Source organism: Arachis hypogaea, chromosome 8, assembly GCF_003086295.3.
Source record: "Arachis hypogaea cultivar Tifrunner chromosome 8, arahy.Tifrunner.gnm2.J5K5, whole genome shotgun sequence".
In the NCBI taxonomy this organism is placed as follows: Eukaryota; Viridiplantae; Streptophyta; class Magnoliopsida; order Fabales; family Fabaceae; genus Arachis; species Arachis hypogaea.
The window spans coordinates 42356539-42382057 of NC_092043.1; the positions used below are offsets into that span (position 1 = coordinate 42356539).

Below are 25519 nucleotides of genomic sequence, written 5' to 3' on the forward strand. Positions count from 1 at the left end.
TAATTACCATTAATTGGTATAAGATCTTGGTCTCAAAGAGATCAAGTTTCACAGATTGGAGGAAAGATCCTGATGCCAAACAACATGGGTTCCAACATAGTGGCTTACACTCTAACAGAAGGACAATCCAACAACAGACCTCCATTATTCAATAGAAAAAATTACAATTACTGAAAAGAAAGAATGAAGATCTTTGTTCAATAAGTAGATTACAACCTTTAGAAGATAATCACGAATGGTCCTTAAATCCCTACAAAAACTGTCGCTGATGGTGTTGTTACTCCTAAAACCGAAGTAGAGTGGAATGAAGATGACAAGATAAAGGTGGAACTCAATGCCAAGGCTGTCAACATGTTAAATTGTGCAATCAGCTTCGAGAAATACTGAAAGGTTTCAAGATGCAAAACAGCAAAGAAAATATGGGATAAGCTCCAGGTTACACATGAGGGCACCACACAAGTAAAGGAACCAATGATTGACATGTTGAGCAAAGAGTATGAGATGTTTTCTATGAAGGAAGAAAAATCAATTGATGAAATGTTTGAGAGATTCTCTATCATTATTAATCTCTTAGATGCTATGGGAATTACTCACTCTGAACAAGTGCTGGTAAGGAAAATCTTGAGAAGCCTGACTAAAGAGTGAGAAACTAAGGCTACTGTGATCTCTGAAAGTAGTAATCTAAGTCAAATGACCTATGATGAGCTGGGAGAAAAGTTACTAGCATATGAAATCACTCACATAAAGAATGATACAAAAAATAAAGGAATGGCTCTTAAATCTTGTACTAAATCATTGGATGATGAATCCAGTGACTGTTTATCAGATGACGAGTTTGTGTTTTTTGCTAGAAAACTTAGAAGAATGATGATACTCAAAAGAAGAAGTAGAAGAGGTAGCTCAAAGGAACCAAATAATGACCTACGCAAGATTATTTGCCACAACTGTAGAGAGGCTGGACACTACCAATATGACTATCCGAAGCTGAAGAAAGAAGATAAGTCTCGAAAGGACAAGAAGAAGGGACTTATGGCTTCTTGGGAAGATCTTTAAAATGACACTGATGATGATGATGAATCTGACCACAACTCTCAAGCATGTTTGATGGCCAACCATAGCCTCCATAATGAAGTAATCTTTCTTGAACCTTCTAATGAAGAAATCAATCTTATAATTGATGATCTCATTGAGAAAATAAGAATTTTTTTGAATCAATTTCATGTATTTGAATCTGAAAATGACATCTTATAGGCTGAAAATGCTTTTCTCAAAGATAAATTAAGAGAAGATGAAACCACTGTTGATCTTTGTTGAAGAAAACAAGCGGCTTAAATCTGAAATCAAAAGTCTTGATGAAAAGCATCCTGTTGTTGCCTATTTGAATTGCTTTAAAGAGAATGAAAGGTTGCATAAAGTAATTAAGGGTCTAAATTAAGACTTAGCTAAGTTTTCTCAAAGTTCTGAAAATTTAGATAAATTACTGGCTAGTCAAAGACCTCTTTTTGAAAAGGATGGGTTGGGTATCATGAAAAATCTAAACTTGTTTTTGAAAAATCATGCTTTGAAAATGAAGCCTCAACTTCCAAAGACAAAATATTTCAAATCCCAAATCACTTTAAAAAAATCAACAAGTAACAAATTCTGTCATATATACAATTGGGTTGGTCATTTGCCTATTCAATGTTTTATTTTTTTAAAAAAAATTGGTGATAAAGTTTACAAAGTAATTGGCAAATACAATGCTCTTGGGTAACCGAGAAGGTTTAACATTAAATGATCCAAAATGATTTGGATACCTAAGGTCACTTAAAGATTTTGTGCAGTTTTGCCTAGAATCCAAGAAGAAGAATGACATGTGGTACTTGGATAGTGGATGCTCTAGGCACATGACCAGAAAGTCCACATTTTTCATCAAGGTTGATAAATACTATAGAGGCTTTATGACTTTTGGTGACAATGGAAAAAGAAAGATAATGGTCGTAGGTAAAGTGGGTAAGTGTTTTTCTACTTTTATTAATGATATATTTTTAGTTGATGGATTGAAATACAATCTTCTAAGCATTAACCAATTGTGTGATTTAGGTTATTTGGTTATTTTAAAAAAATTGGAATGCTTGGTTGTTTGTGAAAATTCTGGTGAAACCTTGTTTGTGGCTAAAAGATGCAATAATGTATATGGACTCACCTTCAAAGAACTAAAAAAATAAAATGTGGCTTGCTTTACTTCCTTTGAATATGAAAAATGGTTATGGCATAAGAAATTGGGACATGCTAGCATATTTCAAATTTCTAAACTTGAGAAAAGGAGTTTGGTTAGAGGTCTTTCTAAGATTAAATTTGACAAAGATATCACTTGTGATGTTTGTCAATTGGGCAAACAAACCAAAAGTTCTTTTAAGCCCAAGAATGATATCTCAACCAAAATACTATTGAAAATGCTATATATTGATCTTTTTGGTCCTACTAGGCCTCAAAGTCTAGGTGGTAAACATTATGGTTTGGTAGTGGTTGATGATTTCACAAGATTTGGATGAGTTCTTTTCTTGACTCATAAAAATGACACTTTTCTTGCTTTTTCAACTCTATGCAAAAATATTTAAAATGAAAAATATTTGAAAATAGTTTTCATAAGAAGTGATCATGGAAAGGAGTTTAAAAATCAAGATTTTGAATTATTTTGTGATGAATTTGGTATTTTACATAATTTTTCGTGTCCTAAAACACCTCAACAAAATAGGGTTGTTGAGAGGAGAAATTGAAGCCTTCAAAAAATGGCTAGGGTAATGCTTTGTGAAAATAAAGTTCCGAAATTCGTTTGGGTTGAAGCAGTGAACCCAGCTTGTTACATGTTGAACTGAACCATCGTTCGAAAAGTTTTAAAGAAAATAACACCATATGAGCTTTCGAAAGGAGTACCACCCAATCTTAAGTACTTTCATGTTTTTGGATGCAAATGCTTTGTTTTAAATACTAAAGATAACCTTGAAAATTTTGATCCAAAATCTTATGAATGTATCTTTGTTGGTTATTCAACCACTAGTAAAGCATATAGAGTTTACCTTAAAGAACATAGAATAATAGAGGAGTCCATACATGTCACCTTTTGTGATTCTAACACCATTTCAAGTGTTATTGAGAAAAATGATGCAGGAATTAAAACTGAATTAAGTCTTGAAAAGATCCATGATCAAGACAAATCAAAACTTACTTTGGTAAAAAGCTGTCCCTGTTTCTGCAAAACAAAATGCAGGAGAACAATTCTATTTTGTCTCCTATTGATGCAGGGATTTTTGGGAATCTCAACAATGCAGAACTAAATCATGCACAACCTGAGATCACTTCACCAAAACCCAGAGAATGAAAATTCTTGAAGAACTATCCACATGAGTTTATTATTGGAGATCCATCTCATGGAGTTACCACAAGATCCTCATATAGAAAAAGAGCCAAACACAATAATCTTGCTCTCATATCACAAGTGGAATCACAAGATGTCAAGGAAGCCCCTGATGATCCTTCTTGGAAAAAGACAATGGAGGAAGAATTAGTCCAATTTGAGAAGAATGAGGTTTGGTCACTAGTACCTTGTCCGAATAGTAAGAAGGTAACGGGTACTAAATGGATCTTTAGAAATAAATTGGGTAAGGATGGTAGTGTTGTTAGAAACAAAGCTAGATTAGTAGCTCAAGGGTATGACCAAAAGGAGGGCATTGACTTTGATGAGTCATTTGCTCCGATTGCAAGAATAGAAGCAATAAGATTATTGCTTGCATATGCAGCCCACAAAGGGTTTAAGCTTTTCCAAATGGATGTTAAATATGCATTTTTGAATGGTTTTATTGATAGAGAGGTATACGTACCTTAACCTTCCAGTTTTGAAAATAAAGATTTTTCAAATCATATTTTTAAAGTCTCTAAAGTACTTTATGGTTTGAGACAAGCTCCAAGAGTTTGGTATGAAAGACTTAGCTCTTTGTTGTTAAAAAATGATTTTCAAAGGAGAACTCAGATACAACTCTTTTTATTAAAAAATCTAATAATCATTTCATACTTGTTCAAGTTTATGTGAATGACATTGTGTTTGGATCGGCTAATGAAGCCTTGTGTGTTGAATTTAAAAATTAATGACTAATGAGTTTGATATGAGTATGATAGGAGAACTCACATTCTTCTTAGGACTTCAAATCAAACAAACTACTAGTGAAATTTTTGTGCACCAAGGTAAATATGTAAAGGAGTTAGTAAAAAAATTTGGTTTAGAAAATTTCAAACCAATGAGTACACCTATGCATCCAAATTTCAAACATGATAAGGATGAAAAAGGGAAAGATGTGGATAAAACAAGGTATAGAGTTATGATAGGATCTCTCATGTATCTAACATCCTCTAGACAGAATATTATTCATAGTGTGGGTGTGTTCTAGATTTCAATATTATCCAAAAGAATCACATCTTTCTGCTATGAAAAGGATCATTAGATACATCAAAGGTACGACTGATTTTGATCTTTGGTATCCTAAAACTGATGAGTTTTGTATAGTTGGGTATTGTGATGCAGATTTTGCTGGAGACGATGTTGATAGAAGAAGCACTTCAGGAATTTATTGTTTTCTTGGACAGTCTTTGAATGTGTGGTCAAGAAAGAAGCAAGCTACTGTTGCTCTATCCACTGCTGAGGCAGAATATATAGCAGCTTTCTCTTGTTGTTCTCAATTAATTTGTCTTAAAACACAACTTACAGATTACAAATTGTCGACAGGAGACAAACTCGGTAGATGATGACTTTCTCTAGGTTCCATGAAGTTCAGATAATATGTTGATAATTTTAATGAATCTGGAACTGAACCGAATCCTTGGTGGTCCAATGTGCTTCCTTAAAACCACCACTGGCCCCAAGAGAAAGATATTCTGTTTTATGAAGTGGGCCTCTTGCTTGTTTTGATCACTAACATCAAAAAGAGTATTTGAATTTTATGTTATTTCATTTAAGTCAAATCAGTCAGTTTCTTTTCAAAATCCTTATTTGATTTGTCTTTTCAAAATTGCATGTATTAATTTTAAAATTCAAAATTTTTTAAATCAAGTTTTCTTTATTCTCTTTGCGTCTTTCAAAGGATTTCTGAGCATTTAAAGCAGTTATTGATTGATAACTTCTCATCTTTCACATTACTCCACTACTTCCACTTTCTCTTCTTTCATATCCCTTTTATGATGAGAAAGAAGGTCGCTACCCACAGAGATATTAGTACCATATATCCACCTCACAACCCTCCACAAAAATTACAAGCCCACACTCACATTTACACACACTCGTATTCTTCATTTTATTCCTCTCGACCACCCAAACCAATGGCTACAACAAAGGCCACCAATCCGAGGCCATCTTTGGCACCTCAATAGGAAGGCACTTGAAAGGCAAAAGTGGCGAAAGGAAAGAGACCTATTACTGATGAGGAACCACCAACCTCTCCTCCTCCTCGATCAACCTCTCGTCCTCAAAGACGCTTGGCCCCTCTTCTCACCCTTCGAAAGGTAACAAAATACCTTTTATTAACTCTGTAAAGGAACCTCTATAAACTGATCCAGTTGCCTTCAAATCCTATTTTGGTAAATGCCCCCACTCTTATTATGATTCTTTATAATTTTCTTTTAGCATGAATTTTGAGTTTTACAGACATTGTTTCCAAATGACTCCTGTGCTCCACTTATGTTGCTGGCCTAAAATCTTTGGCTAAAAAAGAAATTGATTTTCTTTAAAATTATAAATACTTGTATTGGGAAAGGCTTTTTAAAATTCGTAAGCCTGTATACCCTGATTTGGTCAAAAAATTATATGCTAACATACACTATAGTGAGGCTTCTCTTCACTCATACGTTAAGGGCTGTCAAATTTATTTGAACCAAGAAAACATTGGTGAATCTCTTGCTTATTCTGATGTAGGAGTAAATGCCTACATTTCTAGAAAGTGGGATAATAATCTTTGGATTTCACACATAGAGACTTAGGTGAGAACATATCCCTCTTGGATGGTGTTATACCAAATCATAGAGACTTAGGTTTTTCCAAAGAACAGCTTCACCGCCTTATCACTCACATTCTACTGTCCTAAAGTGGTTCATATCAAAGGGTCACCTTCTCTTATACTTTGGTCCTCTTTGCTATGCTCAACAAAATAAAAATTTCTTTTGGTTACTTGATGATGTGCCATATGTTTTATTATATCAAAAGTGATAAAAATGTCTTGCTTTCATATGGAATGTTTTTAATTTGCATCTTTGAGTACTTTGTTGTTGATTTGAGCAATGAGACCCTAGAAGACAAAATTTCATATCTCAAGTGTGGTGGTGCAGTAAAGCAATCTAAAAAAAGGGTACAAAGGCAGCCAGGGAGACTGCTTTGGAAGAAGAAGAGGTCGAAAGTCTTCCTCCTCTATCTACTGCAGGGACATCTTCTTCTCATAAGTACCTAGTGAAGGACATTATTAAGGATGTGTTACATGAGTTTATAAACCTCACTAAACAAATGATCAACTCGAGCCAACAAGCTAGGAAACTAGCTATCCAAAATGAGAACTTATTTCAAAAATCTCAAAGCAGAGTTGAGGTGTTTCTCAAGTATATAGACTCCTTGGATGACGAACAAGCAATGTCCGATCAAGAAGAAGATCTTCTTAGAACCGAGGATGAGGGATCTAGTGTCTAGTCTCTGCTCAATATTGATGCTGTTGAAAAATTATTTTTGAAACACTGTTTTATTTCTTTTGGTCTTTGAATTTTATTGATCTTTGGGTATTATTTACTGTTGGATGACTGTAATAGTCATAAGAACTTTAACACTAACATTTTTACCTGCTTTTGCACTTTTGGAATGCATGTTGGACTATTTTCTATGCAAGTTTTCCTCCTTGATAATAAAAGGGGGAGAAAGAGTGAAAATGAATTGAAATAGCCATTAAATTTGTTATTAATGTTAACTGTTGCAGCCTATATATACTGTTCTGATTGTGTATAGTCTTTGTTTGGTATTTGAAATTTTGATTAAGCATATTGCTATGATATTGAAATCAGGTTATACATGTTTCTTGATATTTTGATTGATATTTGATCTTTTAAATGAATGACTTTAATCATTGTTTTAGCACTGAATTGGCATATAGTTTTTTATTAGATTTTTTATTAGCTCTGATTCAAGGTTGGTTGATGATATCTTTTGATAAAAGCCTTGTAATTTTTTAGAAAATCAAACAGGTTCACCAATACATCAAAACTGATTGCAAAACTCTTGGATGTTTAAAATTGTTTCTACTTTATATTAATAATAGGTTGATAAAAGTAAATATTCAGGGGAGCTTGTTAAAAGAAAGGAGGAGCTTCAAATCAAAGAAAACATCAAAGGAAAGTATCTTAAACTCTTCTCACTTCTTCTCAATTCATTTTATAATGTTTATCATCAAGGAAAAGATTGTTGAGTTTAAAGAACTAAACTATGATTAAGACAATAATTAAATATTATTGGGTTAAAAGCCAATTGTATGTTTGATTTGTTTTGTTTAGTATGCAAAAAATAAATTGAATTGAAACTGACCGAAGAAGCAATCATACAAGCCAAAATAGCATCTGGCACACACAAACACACACAATGGCCTAAGAATATATTTGCTACCATCACAAATCCTTCCTATCAGCAACAAAAACAAGCCTCTAGCAAAATGAAGAAAAGAAAAAAATTAACCCAAGTTCATCACAAGTCCAACCGGTGGTCCATATCCAAATCCAATCTTCTCATTTAGTTTCTAACTAAGTGATTCAGTTTTCATTTCATTTGAACCAATTCACATCACCACCGAACCAAAACACTTTCTACCAAAACCAAACTCTCTCTTCTCTCTCTTCTCTTTTCTTTCACATCACCCACGTGAAGGCTTTAAATCAAAAAGGAAAGAGAAAGGAAGCAATGTGCTAGGGCACAATTGAAGAACAAAAAGAAAGTTTTTAATTTCAAGCAAAAAAAGAAAAGGTCAAAGAAGATAGGGCCAAAGGCAATATCACATCCAAGGACAAATCACAAAAAGAGAGTTTCTATATTTTTGTTTCGTTGAAGATTGTTGAAGAAATCTTCTGTGTTACAATCACTGATTTGGAAAAATGAAGAAATCAAAGATGATGAAGCTCCGCTGTGAATCAACATTCAAAAATCAAACTTGGAGCCAAAGTAAGAAGATGCGGTCCAGATTCAATAAGCAAGATGAAAAAGGTTGAAAGAGAAGATGGAAGGTATGGTTGTATGTTTGATTTGGTCACTACTTCTACCTCATCTCTTCTCTGTCACGCCGTTGCTACATCTGATTTTGGGAGAAGAAGTCAAACAATGTGCTAAAGCAAGTTTCAAGCCTAGGGAGCTTCATTCCTCAATTAAAGGGATGAACGGCCAAGGATTGAAGTAAGGAGTGAGAGCACAATGTTTGGGTTTCCATAGCTCACTGAGCTGTTTATTCTTCTCCTTCATAGTTTTCATTGAGTATCTCATTACCTCAGTCTAGTTCTTTCTGTGTTTCAATGGTAAAAGGCAAAATGGTGAGGTTTATATGTAAAAGCCATTGAGTGAAAAAAGACAGAGAGTTAGACTTAGAGAAAAAGTCTAAGTTTATCTCAGAAATTCTTAGTTAGTTTTTTTGTTTTGTTGTTATGATCCTGAGAGGATTTTCTTGTAAGTTGAGTTAGTACTTTGCTGTTGAAAGTTAGGATAAGTTCCTAGTCAAGTCTTGTTTGGGTTAGAAACTAGATTTGTCTCAGATAGGATTAGTTAGAATCCTAGGGAGAATTGGTGATTGTAATTTTATTGAAAGATGGTGAAATTCCATCATTGTTGTGATGGAGACTGGATGTAAGCTACATTGCACTGAGTAGCTGAACTAGGATACATCAATGTGTCATTTTCCTTTCTCTTCTCTGTTTCTGGTTCTGTACTATAGGAGACAAAACAAAAGTATCTTCTGATTTTACTATCCAGCAATAGTTCACTGTAATACACATTGCACATAAATCTATTTGACTCCCAATACGTCAAGAGACAAAATTAAAGTATCTCCTATTTTCGATTCAAAGTTTCTTAACAGAATTCAAAGTTTGAAAGTAAAGTTAACATGAGACCAAAATTCAACTCCTCTTCTCTTAGTCACCGATAACCATTAGGTATAATTTTAATTTTAGTTTTTATAGGTAAATTTGTCCATGTTTAGAACTTTCATAAATAGAAACGATAGTTTATCCTTAAATATACGTAAATATTTTTTAAAAATTATTATGGATAAATTTTTAATTAGTAAATTAAATTAAAGCATAAATAAAATCTTCCAATTCTGGAAATTATTAGAAAACAAGGTATTGAGCAGTTTATAAAAATTTCCAAACCGTTTATCTTCAAATAATAAAATTTGTAAATACAGTTAAACTTTTGTACGACAAATGTGCTGACTTGAGAGTTGAGATTTTTTGTAGTTTAAAGAATAGGTATTTAATTTTCTTGTAAAAAATTAAAATGTTAACCGAGTAACAATTCTTTAAGAATTCAAGTCTACGCATCTAGTATTTTAATAATTGAAGTGTTGAAATAAAGACTTTTATAATAAAATAATTTAATTAACTATCATGTGCTATAAAAATATATATTAAAATTATTATTGTAAATGTTTTTAATTTTTTTATTTTAATAAATAAATAATAAATATATTAAAAATTTAAATTTTGTATTTTTGTATAAGTTTTTTAATTAATAATATTAATATGTGATTTTAGGATACATGTTCGATAAATTAATAATAAAAATATTTTACTCAAAATTATGAGATAATATTCAATTTGGTCTTCATGCAAGCCACAATTTGGTCTATCAAGTTTTAATTGCTTTTATTTAGTTTTTAAATTTTGTAAACATATCTCGTGTTAGTTCTTGAAATAATTTTCAACGTATAGACGTTAACGGAACACTGTCGTGAACATCTGGATGCGACACTAAATCTTGTAAAATGATGTCGTTTTAGTTTTGGCACTCAAATAATCCAAAAACAACCTCGTAAATAGTATTTATTAAAATTTTACCTAATAAAATAAATGATATGATGCCGTTTTTAAACTATTTAAATGTCAAAATCAAAACTGTATTATTTTACAAATTTTAACGTACATCTAATAGTTTATAACAGTACTCTATTAATATTTTTATACTAAAAATTGTCTCAAAAATTAATATAAAATATGTTTATAAATTTTAAAAATTAAATAAAAATAATTAAAATTTTAAAGACTAAATTAAAATTTATGTATAAATTTAAAAATCAAATTAAATATTAACTCCAAAATTATTGAAGAAAAATATTCGGCTAAACCCATTGAATTCTTCAAAGTTCAAAGATGTTTTTTATTTTAGTGATTTTAATATATCGTCAGAGGAGGCGGCGTTTAAAAATATACGTGCCGGATGCCACTGATGGTATGCTATACTTATTGGAATGCACAACCGTAGTCAATTCTTGGATTCAAAACGAGAAATCAAATTCAGTTGAGAGCTTTGACGTGCTTATCGGCTTACACGTATTAAGAGCAACTGTTGTTTAGAAAGTTTTAAAAATTATTTTTTTAATTTTTAATTTATGAAAAATAATAATATTAATATTTAGTATATTTTTTAAAATTAAATTATAATTTTTAAAAAATTATTTAAATATTTATAAAAAAATAAAAAATATTTTTTATAATAATATTTTTTATCATATTTATTTTAAAATAAATACTTTTAGAATTAAAAAATTAAATATAAAATAATTTATTTATAAATTATTTTTAATATATATTTATTATTTAAACTATTTTTTTAAAAAAAACTTAATTAAGTTATTTACTCAAACGAACTTAAATCATTCATTTAATTTTTGAAAGATGATTCATTTTTTTAAATTAATTTTTAATTTTTTTAAATTAAATTCATCTTAAAGGTTTTAAAGTAATCATATAATCCTTCTATCACTTTCTTTACTAATAACATAGAATTTATTGATATAATACGTTAAATAATATCATAATACACATCTCATAATCTTATTTAATTATTAACATGATTAATTTATGAAATTAAATAAAATCAATCTCAAATTACAAAATTGTTCGGTAGTCGGTTTCCGGACAGATCGGGTGAGTAGGTGAGGGAGTGGGGACGCCCTTGCTTTGGTCGCACTGGAGTTGGGTTTGCCGAGTAGCCGAGCACTTGTTGCAGAGAGAGGATGAGGGGGGTGCCACCTGCAAAGACACTCCGACGCTCAAGTCAGCGATGTGCAGGCGGGCAAAATGGTTAGGTGAAAGGATATGACGTACCTCGGGGAAGGGCAGGTCTTTCCCTATTTATACTGTGTCAGAAGTGGGCCCTAAGGGGACGAGCCCACTTTCTGCGAAGGTTCCTCCCAGCTGTATTAGGGGAATGATGAGGACGCGTGTCCAGATGTCGTGGCGGATGCTGATGGCTCGATCGCCCGGGCCGGGTTCCCGATGGGTCGGGTCGACCCGTGCGTGGCTTGGGCCAGACCGTAACAGTGCCCCCACGCGCCGTTAATTTGCCGTATAGGCTGTTGGCGGCGAGCATTCTATTATCGTTGTCGTCTGGTCGGCCGTTCGTGTGAGAGACGCGCTGCCCGCATGCGTGCCCGTTCGTGGTTCGGGGCGTTCCATTTCCGCCTCGTTTCTTGCGCGGGGCATTAAATGCCCATAAAAGATTGAAAAACCCCATGTGTGCAAAGACGATTTTGCCCCCAGGTCTTTCGCGCTTCCACTTAGAGCGGTTTTGAACAGTTTTCACGCTTCCGTTCTTCTTCTATTTACTCTACGTTCCTGATCATACTGCCCATTCGTCCTTCCTCCGCTCTCATTACGCAAAGGTTGCTTCCATCGCTCTAGTGTGCTTCGTCCTTATTAGAACTTCCTCAATTCTTCCAGGTAACTGCTTCTTTTCCTTTTACTCTAATGGTTGCTTGCATGTCTGTCATGATCATTTTTCTTGTTCCTGCTCTGTTCTTGCTCTTTTCTTGCTTTTTCTGGTTATTCATGGGCGCATTTTGTGGATGCACTTTCTTTTCCTTTTGTTGATCATGGGGGGTTTATGCTTTTTGTTCGGTCTTGGTTTGTCTGGTTCCCCTTGTGGTTACGGCACGAGGGGTTTCTTTGGGTTTTTCCCGGATTCCGGCCTCACGGACTAACCGCGCGATGCCCCCCACTGTAGGTATGCCTCGTGTCGTTAGCCGAGCTTCGACCTCCGCCGCGGGTTACGACCCGTATGCGTGGGTAGTTTCCGACCTCAAGAACTCTCCCAATCAGATGGGGGAAGAGGAGCTAACGGAGTTTCGCCAAGCCGAATATCTCTGTGGGGGTACTGACGAGGAGGCGAACTACGATGTTTATGTCCCCGCCCCTCACGAGCGGCTTTATGAAATTAATTTCAATGCCCCCCGGGTTGCCAATTGGATCTGGTTTTATAAGGCCATGTTCACCCAGGTTGGGGTCCGCATCCCCTTTTCCCCTTTTCAAATGAGCCTCCTAAACCGGATTTCCGTGGCACCGTCTCAATTGCACCCGAACAGCTGGGCGTCCATTCGCTGTTTTGAGATGGTGTGCGAGTATTTTGAGCTGCCGGTCTCCGTTGATGTCTTCTTGTTTTTCTTTAATCTAACTAACCCTTCGAAGGAGGGGAAACATAAGAAGGGGTTCATGTCCTTCCGGTCTGCCCAGGGCCGGAGAATCTTTGGCTTGTTCGAGGACTCCTACCATGGGTTCAAGGATAAGTACTTTAAGGTCCGTCCGGCTAAGGGTCGCCACCCTTTTTGGTTATCTTTGGAAAAGGAGCGCCTCATCCCGACGTATTGGAGTTTCAGGGCGGGGTCTAATCCCTTTATCAAAGTTACTTATAAAGGGATGTCGACCGTGGATCGGCGGATAGCCGATATTCTGTGGGCAGTTCTTGGGAGGAATAATGTGAACCCTCATCTCCTCATGGGTAACCGGGAGGCCGCCCGAGATTATATTCGTGAGTTCTCTTGTCGTGTAGTCGCTTGTTTGAATTTTCCTTTGTTGCTTTTATTAACTTGTTTATCTTTCGATTTGTTCTGTAGTGGGGCTTTCTGCTGAAGTGACTGGCATGGACAACTTGTACCAAACCTTCCTTCAGGACGACGAGGAAGAGGAGACTGGAGGACATCAGGCGACGGTTCCCCCAGAAGTGCCTCCTCCTGAAGTCGAAGCGTCTGCTAAAGTTGCCACTCCGACTTCCGCGACCCCGATTCCTCCCGAGGTTCCTATTCCCGGGCACTCGTCCTCTTCTCGCCGGGAGGATGAGGAGGAGTTGTCCGTCATCCCCACTCCCAAGAGACAGAGGTCGCAGTCTAGCCCCGAGGGGGTCTTGACTGTCATGGAGAGAAATTTTGATGCCGCTTTATTCATAGATGCCCAACTGCTTCCGGGCACGGAGGATCACTTCCATGGCACCGACCTCTCGGGGCAGGCTCGGTGGATGTACCGTACCCTTCTTCGTGGCGCGGCCATAGCCCGGAAGGCTGAGTTTGAGCTTTCTGGTATGGCCTCGCTTCGTCGGAAGCTTGAGTCTGCGGTTGGCGCCAATAATAAATACAAAACCCAAGTAAAAACGCTTCAAGATCAGCTAGTCAAAGCGGGGAACAAGCTTGACGCCTCTCAGAAAAAAGCTGCTTCTGCCGAGGAGAAATTGAAGACTGCCGACGCCTCCGTGTCCCGTTTGACGGAGCAGGAGCAGACCTTGAAAAGCCAGCTAACCGCTGCACAAGGTCGGCTGTCCGCCCTGGAGAAAGAACGGGACAAAGCGGAGGCAGCTGCCAAGGCTGCCCGGGAGGAGGCTGAGTTGTTTAAACGGAAGCATAAGGAAGTCAAGGAGCAGGGCAAGAATGCGATTTTTATGACTGAAGAGGCCCTCAAAGCTCAGGTGAAGATCATTTCCCCGGATTTCGATGTGTCGTCGATCGGAGTGTTCAAGACCATTAAGGATGGCAAAGTTGTCGATATGCCGAAAAAGTGATGTTTGTATTGTTTGAGCTTTTTGTTGAACCTGTTATTACGACTTTGGTGCCCGTTAGTGGGTTTGTGGGCTTGTTTGCCCGTATGTTTAACTTCTTGTTTTATTTGTCGTCGATTTACTTCGCGTTCCCGTTTACTCGCGTTGGCCGTTTTATGGCGTACATTTTTGTTGTGGTCGTTCACCGTATTTTTTGAACTGAGGGGCTCCTGGGGTGATCAGTCTCGAGGCCTCGTATCATCGTCCTTATAGTGGTCGCTCAGAAGGTTAGAATTTGGAAAATAACATAGGCAAATATAGAGAATAACATGGGCAAATATAGAATGTAGAGAGTTAGGAGGGTTCAATCATTATATCAAAGACACTGAAGTGCTATTACGAAATAGATGGCTTATGAATAAAACCTCCTTAAGTTATCGGCATTCCATGTTCTCGGGACCTCCTTGCCATTGAGTCTTTCTAACTTGTATGCTCCTTTTCCAATTACCTCCTTGATTCGATATGGTCCTTCCCAGTTCGCCGCCAGTTTACCTTCTCCCGGGGTGGACGGGCCAATGTCGTTACGCCTCATGACGAGGTCGTTTTCCTCGAACTTCCTTTTGAGTGCTTTGGCGTTGTAACGTAAGGCCATTCTTTGTTTTAGCGCTGCTTCTGCCAGATGGGCCATTTCCCTGGTTTCTTCTATCAGGTCTTTCTCGACGGCTTCGTCTACTCCCTTCAGGAGTAATCGTGGACTCGGTTCTCTAATCTCTACGGGTATCACTGCATCTGATCCGTAGGTTAGTCGGAAGGGTGTCTCTTTGGTGGAGGATTGTTCGGTTGTTCGGTAGGACCATAAGACTGAGGCTAACTCGTCGGCCCAAGAGCCTTTCTTGCTATCCAGCCTCTTCTTGAGCCCTTGCAGGATGACCTTATTTGCGGACTCGACCTGCCCGTTTGTCTGTGGGTGCTCTAACGAGGAGAATCTCTGCTTTATGCCCAGGCCGGTGAGGAATTCTGTGAACTTTTTGTCGGTGAATTGTGTCCCGTTGTCCGAGATGACAACCTCCGGGATGCCGAACCGTGTTATGACTTGTCTCCACATGAATTTCCTGCAATTGGACGAGGATATGCTGGCCAGCGGTTCAGCCTCTATCCATTTTGTGTAATAGTCGATAGCGACTATGAGGTACTTGACTTGTCCCGGACCGACGGGAAAAGGTCCTAAGTGGTCGACTCCCCATTGTGAGAATGGTCGAGAGACCGTTAGCAAGTTGAGCTCAGAGGCGGGTGCACGATGGAAGTTGGCGTTTTCTTGGCACTTGACACACTTCTTAACGAACTCCTTGGAGTCAGCCATCATGGATGGCCAGTAATATTCTGCTCGGATTAACTTCCTCGCTAGGGCTTTGCCACCTATATGGTGGCCGCAGCATCCTTCATGGACTTCCCTGAGGACGTAGTCCGTCTGGTCGGGATGTAAACACTTCAGCAGGGGATGATTGAATCCCTTCCTGAAAAGCTGACCCTGGATGATGGCGTATCTGGCGGCTTCCCTTCTTAGCTTTTTGGCATCTTTTTCGTCGTTGGGGAGCTTGCCGCTTTCTAAGAAGTCGATAATGGGATTCAGCCAGGAGGGGCTTAGCTTCGAGAGGTGTAATGTGACTGCTGGCTCTTTCAATTTTCCTTGGATTAGAGACCGGTTACCCTCTCCCGGTTTGGTGCTAGCCAACTTTGACAAGAGATCTGCCCGTGTGTTCTTTTCTCTCGGGACGTGCTGGATCGTGACTTCTTCAAACTTTCGGCTCAAGTCCTTGACTTTTTCCAAGTATTTCTGTAGCAGCGAGTCCCTAGCTTGATAGCTCCCGTTTACTTGGGAGGTGACGATTTGCGAATCGCTGCATATCTCCAACCTTGTTGCCCCGACCTCTGCTGCTAAGGTTAGGCCTCCTATGAGGGCTTCATACTCTGCTTGGTTGTTTGAAACGGGAAAATCAAACTTAATTGATTGCTCGTATACGACTCCAGCCGGGCTTTCCAGGATAACCCCGGCACCCCCGAACGTCTGGTTGGAGGCTCCGTCTACATGGAGTTTCCACCGTGTGTTCGTGTCTTCGGCTGGGTCCCCCGCTACTTCCACTAGAAAATCCGCCATTGCCTGCGCTTTGATGGCCTGCCGGGGTTCATATCGTATGTCGTATTGAGAGAGTTCAATCGACCAGGTCATCATTCTCCCCGCCAAGTCGGGTTTTTGAAGCACTTGCCGGATTCCCTGATCCGTTCTCACGACGATCTGGTGGCTTTGGAAGTACTGCTTTAATCTCCTCGAGGAGGTCAAGAGTGCCAGAGCTAACTTCTCCAATTTGTTATATCTCAACTCTGCCCCTTGTAAGGCCCTGCTGACAAAATAGACTGGTTGTTGTGTCCTTCCTTCTTCTCGTACTAAAACTGAGGCCAAGGCTTCTCCCGTTATGGCGAAATACAGGTACAATGGCTCCCCTTCTTTTGGCTTACCGAGGACAGGTGGTGTCGCCAGGATTTCTTTGAAGCGTTGAAAGGCTTCCTCGCATGCGGGTGTCCATTCGAACGCTATTCCTCTCTTCATGAGATTGAAGAACGGTAGGGCCTTTGTTGCCGATGCTCCAAGGAAACGCGACAATGAAGCCAGCCGACCTGCCAACCTTTGGACTTCCTTAATACTGCCTGGGCTCTTCATTTGGAGTATCGCTTGACATTTCTCCGGGTTGGCTTCCACCCCTCTTTGGGTTATCATGAATCTGAGAAACTTTCCAGCTTCCATGGCGAAAGCACACTTGAGGGGATTCAGCCTCATACCGTGTTGTCGGAGGGACGCGAATACACTCGCCAAGTCGCTCAGAAGGTCATCAGGTCGTGTTGTTTTTGCAAGGATGTCATCCACGTAGACTTCAACTGTCTTTCCTATGAGGTCGTGGAATATTCTGTTCATCAGCCTCTGATATGTTGCCCCCGCATTTTTTAGGCCGAATGGCATTACCTTATAGCAGAAAGTTCCCCTGGCGTTATGAACGCCGTCTTGTCTTCGTCTGGACGGTGCATCGGTATTTGGTTGTAACCGGAGTAGGCGTCCATGAAACTTAGATACCGGTATCCTGCCGCGGCGTCGACGAGTGCATCTATGTTAGGGAGGGGGAAGCAATCTTTGGGACATGCTTTGTTAAGGTCGGAATAGTCTACGCACATTCTCCACTTGCCGTTGTGCTTTTTTACCAATACTACATTCGAGAGCCATGTCGAGTAGTCCACTTCCCGTATGAAGCCTGCTTCTAGGAGACTGGCCGTCTGTCTGGCCACCTCCTCCGCTCTTTCCGCCGACATCTTTCTCCTCCGTTGGGCCACCGGGCGTGCTTCTGCCTTGACGGCTAGATGATGCGAGATGATTTTCGGGTCTATGCCCGGCATGTCGGCTGGAGTCCAGGCAAATAAGTCCCTGTTGGCTCTTATCATTTCGACCAAAGGCTCCTTCAACTCATGTGGGAGGTTCTTGTTAACAAATGTGAATCTTCCCTCTTCGTCCCCGATTTTGAACTTCTCCAGATCCCCTTCTGGTTCTGGTCTAGGCTTGTCGTCTACTCTGGCATCCAGGTCGGCTAAGAACACACCGGACGCCTCCTTAGACTTCGTTCTGAGGGAGAGGCTGGCATTGTCGCAAGCGACCGCCGTCTCAAGGTCTCCCCTTATGGATCCTATGGAATCGTCGTCGGCGACGAACTTCATGACCAGCAGCTTTGTGTTGATTATGGCTTCGAAATCATTGATCGTTTTTCTTCCCAGAATGATATTATAGGCGGTGGAGTCTCGGAGGATCACGAACTCGGCCATCGCCGATCTCTTGCCCTGGGATTGCCCTACTGAGATTGGCAGGGATATTATTCCATCCGGTTTGATGAAGTGGTCGCCCAATCCAATTACCCCGTGTTGGTGAGTCGTCAGATCGGCATCCTTTAATCCCAGCGCATCGAACACGTTGCGGAACATGATGTTCGAATCTGCTCCCGTGTCAACAAGGATGCGCTTGACGAGACCGGTCCCTACTCGGGCCATTATGACCATGGGCGGGTTTTCCGGGACGTCGTCGAACCATTGGTCTTCTGGGCTGAAAGAAATGAATGGAGGCTTCTTAGAGTTTCGCGCCGACGAGGAGGAGATCGACAATATCTTGGCGTCCTTCTTGTGTGCGGATTTGGATCTTGGTGCGACGTTTTTGGCCGTCACTACGTTTATCACAGTGAGGCCGTGTTCTCCACTTTCTGGCTCTTGTCGCCTTTTTGCCGAACGGGTTTTGCCTTCCTCGTCTTGGTCGCGGTAGCGCCTCCTTGGCTCCCTGATTAGGTGGGAGAAGGCCGCTAGTTTACCTTCCCTTATCGCTTGCTCCAATGCATCTTTCAGGTCGAAACAATCCTGCGTTAGGTGGCCGTATCCTTTGTGGTAGTCACAATAAAGGTTTTTGCTCCCTTCAGTGCGGTCTTTGAGTGGTCGGGGCTTCGGCAGGATCCCTTTCTCGGCTATTTGTTGGTAAACTTCCACGATGGGGAGAGTAAGTGGAGTGTAGTTGGTGAATTTCCCGACTCTGGGGAGCGTCCTTGGTGCCTTGCTCAGCGCCTCTTCCCTGATTTGTCCCTTTGGCCTTTCTCCATTGCTCTGTTGTCGAGTTTGATTGTAGCTGGGCTGCCGCTTGTTGGCGGCCACAACTCGACTGACCTCCTCGTCGTTTATGTACTCTTTGGCCACCGTCTGGATCTCATGCATTGTCCAAACCGATTTCGTGGTAAGGTGTTTTCGGAAGTTCTCGTTGAGGAGGCCGTTTGTCAGGCAAAGACTGGCCACCGAGTCGGTTAAGCCATCGATTTCCAAGCATTCGTCGTTGAACCGATCTAGGTACCTCCTGGTCGGTTCTCCTTGTCTCTGGGTTACCCCTAGAAGGTTGATAGGGTGCTTGGCCTTCGCTATCCGTGTTGTAAATTGGGCCAGGAATGCACGGCTGATGTCCGAGAAACTGTTGATGGATCCTTGCGGGAGGCCGTTAAACCATCTGATCGCTGGCCCCGCTAAGGTTACTGGGAAGGCACGGCATCTTACCTCGTCCCCCACTCCCTCCAGATTCATCCTGGCCTCAAAGGCCGTGAGGTGTTCTAGAGGGTCTTGAGTTCCGTCGTACCTCATGTCCGTTGGTTTGTCGAAGTGTTTCGGCAACCGGACCTCGAGGATAGATCGGTGGAATGGGGTGACGCCTATTATCACAGGTTGTCGTGTTCTCTCGGATCTCCCTTCCCCGTCTTCGCGACCTCTTGCCGCTCGGCGGGTTAGCCTGCCACGGGAGTAGATGATCGTGTCATTTCGTCTTCTCAGTATGGGAGACTCCTCCCGCGTGCTCTCCGCTTCCGTTCGGGATACGGATGTACGCTGCGGGCGGCTTCGGTGAGAGTCTTCCTCCTCGCTCCCGGGAGACGGGGTGTAGCTGGGATCGGTAGTTCGTCCGTCCCGCTCCCGGTCGGCCAGCTGTCGCTCTTAGTTCTGGACCCTGTGGCGTAGCTCCTGCATTATTATGGCGCTATCGCCGCCCGTTCCCCCGAATGGTCGTGTTCTCGTGTGTTGTTGGGGGGACCTCCGCCGCCCCTTTAACGAGGCGACGGAAGCTGCCCCCTCCGCTCCGGCTGCTCGGGCTTGGTCTCCGGGACCCAGCGCGACTTCCATCTAGATCGAGTCCCCACAGACGGCGCCAATATTCGGTAGTCGGTTTCCGGACAGATCGGGTGAGTAGGTGAGGGAGTGGGGACGCCCTTGCTTTGGTCGCACTGGAGTTGGGTTTGCCGAGTAGCCGAGCACTTGTTGCAGAGAGAGGATGAGGGGGGTGCCACCTGCAAAGACACTCCGACGCTCAAGTCAGCGATGTGCAGGCGGGCAAAATGGTTAGGTGAAAGGATATGACGTACCTCGGGGAAGGGCAGGTCTTTCCCTATTTATACTGTGTCAGAAGTGGGCCCTGAGGGGACGAGCCCACTTTCTGCGAAGGTTCCTCCCAGCTGTATTAGGGGAATGATGAGGACGCGTGTCCAGATGTCGTGGCGGATGCTGATGGCTCGATCGCCCGGGCCGGGTCGACCCGTGCGTGGCTTGGGCCAGACCGTAACAAAAATTCTAAAGCTTTAAGTTCTTTTTTCAATTAATTTTGATTTGATCTAATTTCATAAATTTATTATATTAATAATTAATTAAAACTCTTAGATGTATATTATAGTGTTACTTAACGTGTTATATTAACAAATTTTGACAATATTAATAAAAAAAACTAACAAAAAAACTAAGATGATTAACTTAAAATTTTTAAAAAATAAATTTGATTAAAAAAGTTTTAAAAACCAATTTAAAAATAAAATAATTTTTTAGAAATAAATTTAATCATTTATTTTAAATATTAAATTATTTAACTGTTCACTATTAACATCCGAATATTCTCTTTAAATTTTGGATCTTTTAAAAAAAATTTGGAAAGTAGAAAATGGTAAAAAAAAATTAAGTGTAAAAATAATATGAATATGTTAGAATTGATAGAGATAAAGAAGGAGGTAATTACTAAGTTTGATATAGTGCAATTTTAGGATAATAATGCAGTGGGTTTGAAATTTATGAGATCAGAAGGTACTTCTAGAGGTTTATTAATAATAGGGGATAATATGATGTTTGGGTTGAGTAATTGTTATAAAGAGGAGAGATAGTTGTGTATAGAAAGAAAATTGACAAATAATAATTTTCATTTATGCAGTTTGTTTAGTGTATGGTGCGTATACAAGGGAAGAGAAGCTTGCTGTATGGGAAGACTTTAGTTTTTTTTATTGAAAATATGTCAAGTTTCTCTTTACTACATGAGTGTTTTTAATGAGGTAACGAGTATTGCAGGAATAGTCAACAGGTCGATTAGGAATTACAAAGAGTTGAATGATATTCATCTTTTGGGTTGTTGATAATTTTTGTCGAAAATAATTAGAAATTAATTTATTTTTTCCGTTAGTATTTTTTTGTTGGGTGTTAATTTTTTTTGGACTAATACTTGGACCAACAAAAAGCCCAGGTCCAAACAGAATCTCAAACCTCCCACAACAATCCTCATTGTGCGAGAGGCGCTGCACTTTCCATCCTTTGCTTTTTGTTTCAAAAAAAAAAAAAAAACATGCACGGCCCTTGTCATAGTATGGACCTCAAAAACATACATACATGTAGAAGTGACTTGTGATAACAGCTGCACTGGTGCGGCTGAATTGGGAGTTTGTGAAAAGACCTTGCAGCAGCTTTTTCAGATGAATCTGAACGCAACAAGGGTTTGTGCTGGTGTAATTGTGATTAGTCATCTGATTAGAATGTCAATTAACTTAATTAGGTTTTGGTGAGAATTGGGCTAAATAAGTTGTGGAAAAAACATGTGAAGGTAGGCCAATGGATGGGCTTCGAACTTCATATAGAGGTATCACTAAAAAATACACAGTGGTCTTGATTCCTAAGGTAAGACAAACACTAAAAAATACACAGTTTTAATTCAAAAAAAAAAAAAAAACACAATAATACACAGTTATTCATCATTATACAACATCTCCAAAATATAACGTGAAATACCAAATCTTTCACAAAATATAAAAACCACTTTCTACTTAAAAAAGGAAAAATGACCCCAAATCATAGGTAACGAAAATGCTTCCATTTTGTGTAACAACAAATTTATATGTACCATGATTTGTGATTCCAATCAAAATTTAATATCCGTAAAAAATATAGCGTTTTCCCAAAATTATATCCGAAATTGGATTTATATTCAAATTTTTTTATAACCAAGGCCTTTTCACATTTTTCAATTTAAATTTAAATTTAAAGTGAATAACAAAACAACACTTAAAGTGGGTTTGGATTTTCCTTTGAAACAAATACCTAATTTTTCTAACTTTTTAAGAATAAATGACCAAATGTACCTATGAAAGATGAAAACGCTGACAGTTGTATCCATAGAAGATCGAAACTAACTTTGTACCCATTGAAGATGTGGTCCGTGTGACAGAAATATCCTGCCTTGGCTTGACACCAGCTTCGTGCTTATACGAACCTACGTGGCACTCCAAACCCCCCAAACCCCTATCTACGTGGATTAAACCTTTTTTTGTTGCTAACTGTTTGGTTTTTGAGGAACATTGCACGGGAGAGGAAAGGTGTGCCCTAGCAGAGGAATTTTGGTCGCGATCGAATGCTTTCCCAATCGGAGACGTGTTGTGAATAACTCCCACGCGAAGAAGGTGAATCAAGGGGTTTCGTCATCGTCGTCCCCAAGTCGAAGAAGCTAGTACGAAGCCAATACGTAGCCAAAGGGTGTCGTGGTGGACGGCGCAGAGGTCACTACCTTTGCTGCTCAGCGAACAGAGGTATCTCATAGCCATTTTTGATTAATTTCATGTCATTCCCATTAGTTAGAAATCATGTGATTGCTGAGGATTGGTAGAAAAGTTGGGTTAGGGTTTGTGTTACCTGTGGTTAGATACAATGTTTTCTTAGCTTGTGTTGGGTATTTTCATTTTCAGGAATGACCACCATCCATATAACACTGTGTATTAATCATAGAGGACGGTTTGAGAGAGGGCCTGGTGGGACAATTAGTTATACTGGTGGTGAAGTCACAGAAATCAATAGGGTGAACGTTGATACACTGAACGGTTTTTTTATAACTGATTTGTTGAAGGACATTGGATATATGTCCGTTTCTAATTTTTACTGGCAAGAACCGGGGAAGGAGCTTGATGATGGATTGAGGGACCTAAGGGTTGATATGGATGTAGTTAGAATGTATGAGGCAGCCGTGAAGAATGGGAACAAAATCAATGTGTATACAGAGCATCCGGTGGACCAGGCTGTGATTGTTGAGGAGAACAATATGACTCCGTCAAAGAGGAGAGTAAAGACATGTGCCAAAAGGACGCCAACACCAAAGAAGAATCCAAAGAGAAGATTGGTAGTAGTGGAAGATCATGATGATGCTGAAATTGTAGGTAATGTGCAACTTGTGAAAGAGGACCAAAGAAGGGGTGAGGCCCAGAACATGGTAGAGGCCCATGAAGAAAATAAACAGGCTGAAGTTGTGGCCCAAAAAGAGGACAGTTAGAGTATGTCCCAGGAGACAGAAAATCCACCACCAGCATCATCCCATGAAGCAGGACATTTTTCTCAGCCTCCTCCAACCCCTGTCCTACCAGATCAGCCACCATCAAGTCAGTCACAACCCTCCCAGCAGCCTGAAGCCAATGTTTCTGAACCTGCTGAACCCGAACAACTTACCCAATACACCCCATAGCTGTGTAAGAATCCACTTTCCCAATCGATCCCTAATTCAGGCCGATCCTCTGATTCCAATAGGATCCCCCAAACTAATCAAAGCAATCCTTCATTTGAGGTTGATGGAGGGCAAAAGGGGAACAAGAGGAGATCAACCAGGAGGCCTTCCCCTACAGGACAATCCTTTATCCCGAACCCTGATCCGGAGAAGCCACCAACCTTTTATGTGCCAGTTGAGGAGGATGAATTTTCTGATGAAAACCCTGGACATCATTGCTATTCTTCAGAGGACTTGCATAGCATAGCAAGTGACAATGATACTGAGACTCCAGTTTTTCCTCAGAGCAATGCTGATGCCCCGGTTAGCCAGGTGAGGTTGGAATTGGGGATGGAGTTTGAGACTCTCAACCAGTTCAGGAAGGCTGTCCGAAAGTTTAATATCCACATTGGTAGGAGCATATTCTTTGCTCGTTGTGACTCAACAAGATCCAAGGCTATATGCTACGATGAGGACTATCCTTGGCAAATCTACTGTGCCAAGAGAACGTTTCCCGCAAGTTATCAGGTAAAGACATTTGTCAATGAACATACTTGTAGCAGAGATAATCATTGTAAGTTAGCAGATAGGAAATGGGTAATAGATGAGCTAGAGGAGAGGATTAGAGTTCAACCAAACTTGACAGTGAGGGAGGCTGACCAATACTTCAGGTCTGAATATGATGTACTCATCAATGAGAGGAAAATTTACAGATCTATGAAGAAGGCGAAGGAGAGGATTGAGGGTTCAGAGATTACACAGTATGCAAGACTTCGTGATTATGGTAATGAAATACTAAAGACTAACCCTGGCTCGACAATAAGGATACATACGAATCCTATACCTGATTCGAATCCTTTGTTTCTGAGGATATATGTATGCTTTGATGCATGCAAGAAGGGATTTATGGGAGGTTGTAGACCTTTAATAGGTTTGGATGGAACCTTTCTTAGAGGGTACTACGGGGGGCAGTTCCAAGCCAGGAGTTCTGGGAGCACCTAGACACCCTACCTATTCTGCCACCACGATACAGAAAACCAATTGGGAGACCTTCATACAAGAGAGACAAGAGAAATGATGCCCCTGCTGATAAAAGTGACCCTCATAGAACAAAGAGGAGGATTGGAACTATTGTCTGCAAATTCTGCCTCCAGGTAGTACTGCTCATATGTGTTATTTATTCATATCAGTTCAGGATGCAATAACTATGTAATTATGATGTATGTTCAACTTACATTAAGTATTCTTTGCTTTAGGCTGGTCATAATAAAAGGACCTGTAAAAAGAGAAAAGTGGCAATGGGTGAAGGGAGTGCACCTTCGCAAGTGCCTGAAGGGGATAATGATGATGACATGATGGCTGAAATGTTCTGGGAGGAGACAGTAGAGGCTGCAGAGGCTGAAGCAGCAGCCACTGAGGATGGAAATGATTCCGCAACACCACACCCTGCTCAAGTAAGTGCATTACATTAGTTATAATCCTGTTGTTATTGCTGCAACAATAACAAATTGTTCTAAGATCTGTTTCTTATCTGCAACATGGCACACCACAGGGAATACCACCGCCAACAACCACACAACACCAACCTCCAACCAACAATGCAACAACCAGGAAACAGGTTAAAAGGAGAAGTGTTAAGCGGCCCCCTCCAACTGCAAAAACACATCAAACACATACTCCATCTGCCAACAAACCAACTACAACCCCATCCACACACAACTCTGAAACTACAGCGCATCCACTGCAAGGTGCAAGTGCTGGGACATCCAGACGGTTTGTGCAATTCATGCCAACGCCGTGAGTGACTACGGGTGCTACAGGCCGAGGAACAGCTGCTCGGGGTGGACTTCATAGCAGGGGACGTGGAAGGAAAGGCGCATTCAGTGGATCAAAAATAGGTGTTTCAAGTGGGAGCAGTAACTCAACTCCACTTTGATAGAAACTCATGGGTTTGGAGACTCAATCAACATAGGAATTTCGTGGTTCATTAATGTTATGTTTTGTTATAAAGAGCAACTCAAGACTCTTGTATTGTGTAATTATCATGGCCTGGTTTAGGATAAGGTAGTTAAACT

At 40.2% G+C, this 25519-nt stretch overlaps 1 protein-coding gene across 2 annotated transcripts in view; it reads right to left on the reverse strand.

The window, feature by feature from the left end:
• The window catches only part of LOC114924329 (uncharacterized), a 38732-nt gene that overhangs the window by 4077 nt on the left and 9136 nt on the right, over window positions 1-25519 (reverse strand). The gene's annotated exons all lie outside the window — the stretch shown is intronic.